At 38.1% G+C, this 11,348-nt stretch overlaps 1 protein-coding gene across 4 annotated transcripts in view; it reads right to left on the bottom strand.

Annotated features, from left to right (window-relative positions):
• The window catches only part of macf1a (microtubule actin crosslinking factor 1a), a 319,162-nt gene that overhangs the window by 240,687 nt on the left and 67,127 nt on the right, over nt 1-11,348 (bottom strand). The window lies entirely within an intron of this gene.

Below are 11,348 nucleotides of genomic sequence, written 5' to 3'. Positions count from 1 at the left end.
CCACTGTATGTACAACAAGAGAACAATTGGCTAACTTACATAGCAAAAATCCGCGAGCTTAATAGCTATAAAATGCTATTTTTTAAAAAAATATATTTATTTATTTATTTATTTATTTTTACAAAGCTCTTAACAAATGGTTCAGACACATATTCCCACAAAAAACAGCTAAATATACCTCTAAACTAAAATATAAATGCATTAAAACAAATTAGCTCAAACTAAAACTTATGTTGGTCTTAACAGGGAGCAGTTGGATTCAACCATGTGAAATGAGACAGACCAGACGGCAGTGTATCCACCCTAAATCAATAAAATTTCAAAAAACTTTCATAATGAACCATTACAACACCACTTTAATTAAACAAATGCTCGAAACAACAAAATTTAATTCGAATATTTTAATCTAATCGAATACTCGAGTTAATCGATTAATCGTTGCAGCACTACATGTGGGTGGAGTTTGTAGCAACTGGGCATAGTTTGTAGCGGCTGTCGGCTGCAGTCAAGTATTACTGCTGCCTTCAAGTCGTGACGGGGTCATTCCGGGGTCCTACCGTCAGTCAGCGGCGGCCACAATTGCCTACACACATGCCTGATCAAAATTTTCCCAAAAAAAATTTTTTTTTTTAATCGGCCAATGGCCAATGTTGGATATATATATATATATATATATATATATATATATATATACACACATTATATGGCGGAAAACACTCAAGTGACTTTAAGTTCTGCTCCGAGACCCCCCAATTTGGACAGATTTCAAAATTGTCCTATATGCATGTGTGATACATCATAGGAAAGCGTAAAATCTCAATTTTCTGGGGGAAGAAAAAATTTGAACAGGAGGGCATTATTAAAAGATTTTTTTTTTTTTTTTTTTTTTAAACAGCAAAACCCTAACTGGAGGTGAGAGCACGCGAAAGTATAATTAACGACGCCATGATTTTAACAAAATATTATCGCATACTTACCTCTTTTCGATCCAAAAACTACACGTAGCATGTACCACCGAGTGTCAAGACATAGCTGTGATTTGCCACAGCTGGATTTTATGGGTGAAACATGGTCATATAACAAGGGTCGCGATGCAGAAATTGCAGACATCAAGGAGTGGTTGAGATTTTGTTTTTCATATATTTACCCTTTTAAACTTTTTTTTTTTTCAATTTTTTTGTTTGGATCGATTATTTATCATCTAACATATCGGAGAAAATGTGGCAGAAGCTAAAAATGACAGAATTTCAAATAATTAATACGATTACATACCTTCTTATTATGGCTAGGTTGAAACAAAAGCGGTTGTGCAACATCTGTAAACGGGGGTTTCCGGGGTAAAACTGACAAATTAAAAATAGTTCAGGGGATTAATGCACCATGAATCTGCTATGGCAGCATATAGAAATATTGTTCTATCAAACGCAACAGTTGTTTTGGCTTAAAATACAGAAGTTTCTTTTAAAGAGGAGTGCAAGAGCAGAAACTGCTTTTCAGTCTTGTCTGTGTTTTCAGCCATATATTTATATCAGTTGACCTCTAATAACAAGTGGTTCAGGGGATGCACTGACACCACATTATTAAGAGTACGACCACAATATTTGAGTATTTTCCAATAAAGAGCAGTGACCATAGGAAGTTTCGGTTGGTCTGGTGTTATGTAATAGTTAAGATAATGTGTGTGTGGTGGGGTCTTTGAAATTTATAGGCTTTCCATGTCTGTTTACATCATACTTTCAGTGTTTGTCTATGAACTATTTGTTTTAACCCACAAAAGTTACCACATCACCCACACAACTCACAAATACACTAGTTGAAAAGCACACACTCCACTTTAACGAACGACTCCTTTAAAGAAACTTCAAGCGCTTCCTAAAAAGCTTGGTGATGCCCAACGCTCCAAAGAGAGTCTCTTTTCACACATCAAAGCTAAAACCTCTCCACTCACCCACATGGACCTTTTCCTCAAAACACATATACACACAACAGCACACACACACACACGGGGGCCCAGTCCGGACCGGTGGCGTGACCGGTTTCCACGACGACAGCACAGGAGCTCAGGATTATAAAAGAAAAAAGGCCTGAATAAGTGCACCAAAGTGACCCTGAGGTGTTAACCGTAGAGAGCACAAGCAAAACACTGACAGCAGATGTTTGACCAAAGATGTCAAACAATGTGTGGACACAAAGAAGTTAAATATGCTGTATTTACCTTTGGTGAAGTTGTGGAATTAGGCGGCACACATGAAAAAGAAGAAGGAAAAAATAAAATTAGTCAAATTTTACACACGTCAACACATTATCATCAAGCTCTTGTTTATTTCCTGCAGGCTTATTTGGTTGACATTCAGTCAAGCAAAACCTTTAACTGAGGTCATACTGATAAGATACAATGTCCATAAAAAGTAATTCCAAACATTTTCCCAGTATTAATCTTGCTTACAGCATAATTGTTACAACACAATTGAAAAACATTTTCATAACTGTACAATAAATACAAACTGAATTAACCACAGACTCAAACACATGTTGAATGGCAATAACTCGACCGATATGGGATTTTCAAAAGCCGATGACGATATAAAACAAATTTCAGCCCATTGCCGATATACAAAGCAGATTTTGTAAGCCGATATTTCAGGCCGATACAGCGATCCCTCTTTTTTCGCAGTAAATGGGGACCAGAACCCGCCGCGATAAGTTAAAAACTGCGAAGTAACTCTTTTTTTTGTGTGTGTGTGTGTTCAATGTATTTATTCAGATTTAGCATTGGAAAGAGATTCAAATAAGGTATGTTTTTTTTTCATTTTTCCTCCCAAAATATAATTATAAATTATGTATATATATTAGTGCTGCAATGATTAATCGATTAACTCGAGTATTCGATTAGAAAAAAATATTCGAATTAAATTTTGCTGCTTCGAGTATTCGTTTAATTAAAGTGGCGTTATAATGGTTTGTTTTGAAAGTGTTTGCCTTTAGTTTTATTGATTTGGGTGGATACACTGCCCTGTAGTCTGCCTCATTCACATGGCTGAATCCATTTGCTCCCTGTTAAGACCTACATAAGCTGAGTTTTTGTTTGAGCTAATGTTTTTGTTCATGCATTCGTAATTTAGTTTATAGGTATATTTACCCAATTTTCGTAGGAATATGTGTCTGAATTGGAGCACTGTATAAATTTTTAAAAAAAAGTTAATATTTAGCATTTAAGCTAGCGGACTTTTACTATGCAAGTTAGCCAATTGTTCTTTCGTTGTACCTAGATTCTTATATATTTATTTTCTATACCGTTTGAGGCTCAGCTAAGGTATTTTAATATTTTATGTTCTTTATCCGATTACTCTATTATTTGAACTAGTTCATCGATTAATCGACTACTAAAATAATCAATAGCTGCAGCCCTAATATATACATATGTGTGTATACAGTATCTTATTAATAAATGGTTTTGAAGCCCTACAAATATTTATGAGTGTAGTGAGTTTAAGTTTTAAACATGTTACTGTCGCACCGAATTATTTTGAAACAAGAATAAATTAGTAGAAAAATGCTTGGCTTTATTAAATGCTTTACTGACTGAGTCCACTCAAATCCGCTCAAGCTGCTCACTTACACACAATGAGTTGCCACAGCAACTGTTTAACAAGTTAAACGATGATTGATGCATATGGCACTTTGAAGTTTGTGTCTCGGGCAACATCAAACCCAAACATTTGTCAATCATCGTTAACTTTAATTAGCAACTCCAGTGCACTGCCTGACGAACAAAGAGCAGGTAGACGGAGGGAAGGAGGAAGGGAGGGAGGGAGAGTGAGACTACGAGATCGGCTCGGGTCAGCTCATCTGTATTTTTCTTTTCTTCAATTGAAAAAAAAAAATCTGTGATGGACTGAGGGCGCAAAGATTGAAGCGCGAAGTAGAGCGGGATCACTGTATACTGTTATTCAAAGCACGTAGATTAATAAAAAGCTATTTTTATGATAAATTGCTTCAACAGCTTCTAATTTACAATGATGACCTGAATCTTAAGGGTTAATGTCAAGTTCAAAAATAGACCCTTAGGTAGACATTTGTAAAATTACCCAAAAATAAGGAGAGAAGACACTCAGTTTTCTTGGCCAAGGAGAGCAAAGAGGGACTAGACAGAGAAATGCTAGATTATGCTGTATAGTCACCAAAATTGATCTAAGGAAAAAACCCTACTTGCTCTTTTTATTAGGGGTTTGTCCTAACACAGAAGGGTGCCGCCCTGAAGGGAGGGGGAAAGCAAGCTGGAGACACCCATGTGATTTTGGTTGGCTATGTGTGAGCATGTAGGTGGAACTAACTAAATACAGGTGTGTAAGCAAGGGCACAGGTAAAGTGGTCTGAATGACCCAGACACTTCAGTTATGCAACGCTGCGGCCATGGAAGATGTCCTCGAATGGAAAATTGTCCTCGAAGGTCTAGACGAAAGTCTAGACGTCAGGTGCTGAAGATGTCCCGGAAGGTCTAGTTACGCAATGATGCGGCCATGAAGCAAGGCAGTTGTCATCCCGACCCTCTTTACTCTTTGTAACACTTAAACATTATACTACAACCTAGTATAGCAAGCAATAATCATTTACTGGTTATATCAATAAGAAAAAATATGGCAATATGTATTATGTATGTATGAGCACAAGCAAATATTCAATCAATCAAGTAAATATTCAATCAACCCTCGATAATTAACTCAACAGTTAATTTGGTCTATTGCTACCAAAAAAAAACAAAGGCAGCATTTCTTTTTCTGATAATACACAGTCGGCAGTACATTATTTTCAAATAATTAAACCCACCAATGACAAGATGTAAACAAGTAAAAGTGAGAGTTTAAGAGGATACTCTTCGTGCTAAAGCTAATGCTACACTAACACTACGATTTACATTTAGAGTAAGGATCACTCAGTAAACACCTTAAAAGGCTAAAGCGACATTGCATATTCTGTCATGTGAGATAAGAAAAAAAAAAAAAATTTACAAAACAGGTGAACTTAAAACTTCCTGTAGCAGACTGCTTCAAGACGCTGCAGGGTCCTCCCGGGTTCCTACCGTCAGTTAGCGGCGGCCACAGTTGCCCACACAGATGCCTGATCAAAGTCCTTTTTTATTGGCTTTTACTTTCTTTTGTTCATCCGCCGACGGCCGATTTTGGAAGAAAGCCCATATATCAGTTGACCTCTAGTTCTCGCCACTATTTATGGTAATTTTGATTAATTCCAAATAAAGTTCGGCATTTCTAGTCGGCGATTTTTGTGCTAAGACTAGCCACTATCTGGAACTGTCCGTAATTCCCTCCACCCTGAGTGCTACTGTATTTTTCCAACACTTTGAAGTTTTCAACCCTTGAATTGTGTTGGGGTCAGAATTGACCCGTTTTCAAATTTTCATATGCAAAAGTCAATGGTACTTTTGACATACCCAAACTTGAAAACAGGTTAATCTTGACCCGAAAACAATACACTGCAAAGGTTTAGTATTTTCAGGTTAATTTACAGATCAAATTTAATTGAAAAGCAAAAATATGGGCTGATTTCTAACACAAAACAAGGGTTAAGCACACTTGCACGCACACCCGCATACATCCACACAATGACAGCGAGAGGCTGGTTAACTACATTATCCATGACAAGCCTGCACATGTCCAGTATGACACACATATCTTTAAAATAACTTCATACACACACACACTCACCACTCACTTCAATAGGGAAGCCTGACGACTCATGTATGTTACATTTATTTTAAGAGCAATACGGAGAAATATCGATTTAACAGATCAACATTTCATGTTCATTATATTACTTAGGGTTTATTTAATTTCAGTACTTAACCCTTGAAGACCTGTAACATGAAGCAATTATCAGAGAATCCCAAAATTTGAAATATAAGGTCCTAATGAAACCTTTTTTTCACATTTCTAAAAAGAAATGTCAAAATGAATATGTGTAATAAGCGCTCAAATATCTATAACCCTAGCTCAATCCTGTTTTTTTACTCATGGAACCTGCAGATGCATGTGTTGACTTGCATCAATCATTTTCTTCCCCAAAAAGAAAGATCAAAAATTTGAATTACTCTCAAAATCATGAAATTTTAGGTGTATCAAATGTGATACATTTGGCAATAAAGGGTTAACCTAATTGCCCTGCAATTGGATGTTTATCTAGATTGCTCTTCATGTATTAGCAGGACGAACAAAGAATGGTGGGACAAAGTGAACCTGGCTGTTTTCCAACTCGTGAAGTAGATCTATGGCCGTAACAAAATATCGAAATGGTGATATATCGTGATACTTTGTATCTCAAAAGGTTAATGATATCTCGATTCTTGGCAGGAGCATATCGTTTTAAAAAGGTGTCAATCCATTTAGACTGGGAACGTTTTTCGAAACCAGAGCATTTACAGTTATTCTGTCCGATTTTCAAGGCATTTACAGGTCATTTCCTGTTGAGTTTGAGTCACTGCCTATTCATTTGGGTGATTTCCAGGTCACGTCCTGTTCTGTAACTCAAAATAAACAGGAAGTGACCAATAAAATACCCCAAAATCAACAGGAAGTAACTGAAAATCAACAGGCCCAAAATTACCTCATTGCCTGGCATTGGCTGTCACTGACTGCCATAGACGTTCAATCTGTTTGACGTGGGAGGGATGGCAGCGAATGAGGATTGAACGTCTACCAGTGATAAACTCATTCCAATTCACAGCAGAAGCTTGTTTTTCTGTTCATTAGTAGTTTGTAGAATATCCTAGAATGATTTCCCGACCAATGTATCGATAATCGTTGTATCGCCATATTTTCAGATCGTTATCGTGAGTTTTGTATCACAATTTGTATCGCAAATCGTATCGTATCGTGAGGTACCAAGAGGTTCCCACTCCTAGTCGTAACAGATGCCGTACGCTATGTGTCCAACTTCAAAATGCATCTGGTGGCATGCCATGTCACCACCTGCTACTATCACAATCACATCAAGCTTCAATAGCAAAGATCTCCACACGGAAAGGAAGCCTAAATTTACTGTGTGTCATAAATACACCGTTTATTTTAGATTAGCAGGATGCATGTGGTGATTCAGCGCGATGAATTTGAGATTTGGGAAGTTCCCTGTCTGAGAATAGACACCTCTGTGATTGTGTGTGAGGAACAAGGAGTCTTTTCTTCTCCTCTGCCCAAATTAGCAAGCACTATAAAACACATGCGACTTGCATCCTTCACATTGCAATGCACAGCCATGTGTTGGCAAACTATTCCAAACATGTATAAGTGTCTGTCGTGTCAATCCATCCCGTATCAGCTTTGTAGTATCAGGATTTAATGGCATAAAGACCCAGTTGAGAGAAATGCGCCCACGCCCTGCAATTGACCGTCAAACACCGTGACGCATAACATCTATATGCTTGTACGGGAGACCCCTGACACACCCGAGGTGGCAGCTGACAGCGGACAAGTGGCAGCTCCAAAGACTTATGTACTCAGAAATGAGTTGCAATGCCAGATGAAAACAATGGGGGACACTGTTGTGATTGGAATGTTCAATTCCAGACATGGTTGAATAGAAAACGCTGACGAACAGTAAGGATTAAGTGACACTGTCATATACTGTACATTTGGTTTTGTTTCTAGGTGTGTCATACTTCACCATGGGCAACAGGTGCATCACATGAAGACCAGCAACTGGACATCACATTAAAGATCACCACATTGACCATCAGTTGCTTGATGGAATGGTATGAATGTGCTCCACCCAACAAATACTAGGGTGGGGCAAGACCGTCCAGTGGTGTCTGAACACCTATTTCGATACTCTGAAAAAGCTGACGTCTGGTTTGCTGTATGAAGAAGGATGAAAGGGGATAAATTCAACAACGCCTGGGAGAATGTATTTGAGAAGTCTTACATAATTAGCACTTGATTCCCCCCAAGGTATTAATTAAGTCTTCTTATGAAGTTGTGCGTAGGTTCATGAACTTTAAATTCAAGATCTTTGAGCTTCTCTAATGCCTAATGTGCGATACTAATAGAAATAGATTGCAGTCGAAGTATATAAAAAGCTTTTGTTTTTGTTTTTTTTAACACCATGTTTACACACAGTTCAGTCAGAGGGCAAATTTGGTCTGAAACAATACAATCACAACAAAGTCAAACAACCCTATTAGGGACAAGTAGAGAATTGACCACCTTCTGAGTAACAAAATGGTGTCATTGGTAGGGACGATATAACAGCATAACCTGCATGTACACTTTTGCTCGGGATGGGACATTAATAAACCCAAACAGATTGGGTGAACGGGGTTCAGGGTTACATTTCTCATGAATATGTTCCTAATTAATTGATTTTCTAAATCAGGGGTGCTCATTACGTCGATTACGATCAACCAGTCAATCGCAACGCTAGTGTGGGTAGCTCTCGGCATCCCAAATAAAACCTTTTTTTTAATGTTCATCGTTAATTTAGATTATGCTGTGTGTTTGTTGTGTTGTGTTAGCAACATATTAGGCTATGTAGCACCCGTCCCTCTCTAAGCAGTTTCTTGCTCACGTTTTTCTGGCTCTATAGTTCCCAGCAGAGTTCACTACATTTCTCACAGTTTAATTAACATTAACAGTAAAAAACACAACCACAAGGACACTTTTAAGCAGCTTCCTACTCGAGATTTGCAGGTTACAAAGTTCACACAGTTTAATTTTATGCTAACTCTGATGCAGGTCGTACTTCCAGTAGCAAAATTAGTTGTGTTTCCCACCTCCGCAACATTGGCGTCTTTTTAAATTATTTACAGTGGCTGCTGCTGGCCGAAAAAAAACTTCTTATATCCCTCGTCTTCGAAGGGGGCGGAGGAGGCGGCATGTTGTCGACATGTATTTCTGTCGGGGCTTTGTGAGCAAGCGTGTGTGTGTCGGGTTTGGGTCAAGTCATCAGCCAATCAAAACATATGGGAAGACAATCTAAATTACCTGTATAACTGAACTCATTATATAATGCGGACAATTTGCGCATCCTGGTAGTGTTATGTCCCTACCGTCCCTACGCAAACCTACGCCCTTGGAGTAACATAAACACACCTTTTGAATTTTATGGACTGGAATCAGGCAATACGATATAAAAACTCTTTGCCAACGATAATTATCCCGATATCGTAATTAAGCGCAACATAGCTATTCGACTCTAGGAAGCAAATTTGTGAAAAAAGAAATTAAGGTCATTAGCAGTGTTGTTTTCGTCAACGATAATGAAAATATTTCTTCAAGGAACAATTTTTTTCATGACGACGGGCTGAAAAACGTGTCTTGGGAGACAAACATGACGAGACGAATGCCAGTTTTCGTCTGACAAGACGAGAATGAGATGAAATTTTGCCATAGTTTCCGCCCTGTGTGACATTTTCTTATCGTATGTGTAGTTAGCACGCATTGTAGCAGTGTTATGTTGTGTCACACATGTGACATTATGCGCAAACACACACGCTTACTCTCCAGACTTGCCTTTTGTGAAACACATATCAGGTGCTGCGTGGTAAGTTTTGTTTTCTTATCTTGGCTAGATATGCCATGTTGCTTTAGCCTTTAAACGTCTGTGCTAAGTGGTCATCACCCAATAAAAATAACTTCCAGCGTTAGCATAGCGATCGTGTTAGTGTTAGCATTAACATTACGGGCAGTGAGTGTCGTCTTAAACTCTTGGAAAAATTTTTTACTTGCAGTTCGTGGCGTCCAGGTGAGTTTAATTCATTGAAAATGGTGTACTTTTTTCCTGCCGAGTGTGCATTATCATCACGAAGATGGTGATGTCTTTGTAGACTCTACAATTACATGTTTGTCTGTCAATGTTTATTCGAAATTGTTGGAAAACTTTTATTCATTTATTTTTCTCATGTAATGAAACTTTGGAAGTTTACAGACGAAAACATTTTGAGTAATTGTCAATTAAAACCAGACTAATACAAACACATTTATTTTCATTCAAAAGACTAAGACCAAAATAAAAAGGGCTGCCAAAAAAACACTGGTTGTGTCATTGCTTGAATCTATTTCTAATGCATTTAATCGTATCAAATCAGATTATTTCAAGATTAAACTATTTTAGATATAGTATTCCAACAACAGACTGTAGCTGATACCCCCAATTACTGTACAACTGTATTATAACACTCATACTTGGACAGTATTGATACGTACGGTATTGCAATGATTGATCTCCTCTACAATGAATGAATGAATAAAAATGAATGATGACCGTGCAACATGTTAGTCTAGTGACATGGATATTTTGTGCTACACTAACTGGATAAACCTGAATTTTATTCATTAGGATCATCTTCAAATGCTAGAAAAAAAAAACTAATTCCTGGGACCGCACCTTGACTGGCGACAAAATCTAATTGCTTCAAATGTTTTTTAGCTTTTAGCTGAAATTTTAATGCATCGTGTTCTCCAACAGGGGACTGACTGCGCAGAAACTAGCCTGAACTTTCGGGGCGGAAATGCACTCATTTGTAAGGGAAGAGAGACAAGTTACGACAAAAAGCAAGAGAAAAGAAATGACAAAACCATACTGAAAGAGTGAGGAAAAGCCGGTGATAAAAGTTCACATCTCCTCCGCGTGGGATAAAGATTTCATTCATCAGCCGCGGACAAACGCTGCCACTCTGCGCCCTCCTCCATTCTCCTTTTGTTGACACCCACCCATACGCACCCCTCCAATTCCACTTTGCTATTGATGTCAACGAATGAAAGGAAAATGGACTGATGCTGGGCTATGATCGGCCCACAGAAGACCCCGCAGTACTTTGAAAGGTGATTTCAGGCTGTAATTTGCGCTAATGTTTAGAGTCACTGTTATCTGTCCCATACAAAGTGCAGATTAAGAGAGAAACGTTAAGCTAGCAAACAAGTTAGAATTTTTATTTCACGCTGCGATGTCATGACATTGCGTTTTCATAACCTTCACATTGCAAAACACATTTCCATAAATTTGTCCCACACACTCGCTTGAATTAAAACGACAGTTAGCAAGCCAACTACTAGCACAGCTCCTACTTTGTTTAAAAGAAAAGGTCTCGGCCAGGGAGAATTCTTTAAAACAAGACGGCCGTCATGTGAGAACATCCAACTAGTGTGAACATTATGTTCAAGAAATATCCAGAAATGTCCCGCAGCAGGAATCAGCTGAAACACTTGCAGCTGTTTTGCAGCACAAAACAGCATGAACATCCGAGAAGAAGGATCTATGGATTATTGTGTTTATGTGGGCCAACAACTACACAAAAAGCTCGCAAACAAGTCTGACACAGCAGAAATCCAACAGTAAGTCAC

Source organism: Corythoichthys intestinalis, chromosome 22 (assembly GCF_030265065.1).
Source record: "Corythoichthys intestinalis isolate RoL2023-P3 chromosome 22, ASM3026506v1, whole genome shotgun sequence".
NCBI lineage: Eukaryota > Metazoa > Chordata > Actinopteri > Syngnathiformes > Syngnathidae > Corythoichthys > Corythoichthys intestinalis.
The sequence above is the reverse complement of the archived record's forward strand: the minus strand, read 5'-3'. Positions and strand labels throughout refer to the sequence as shown.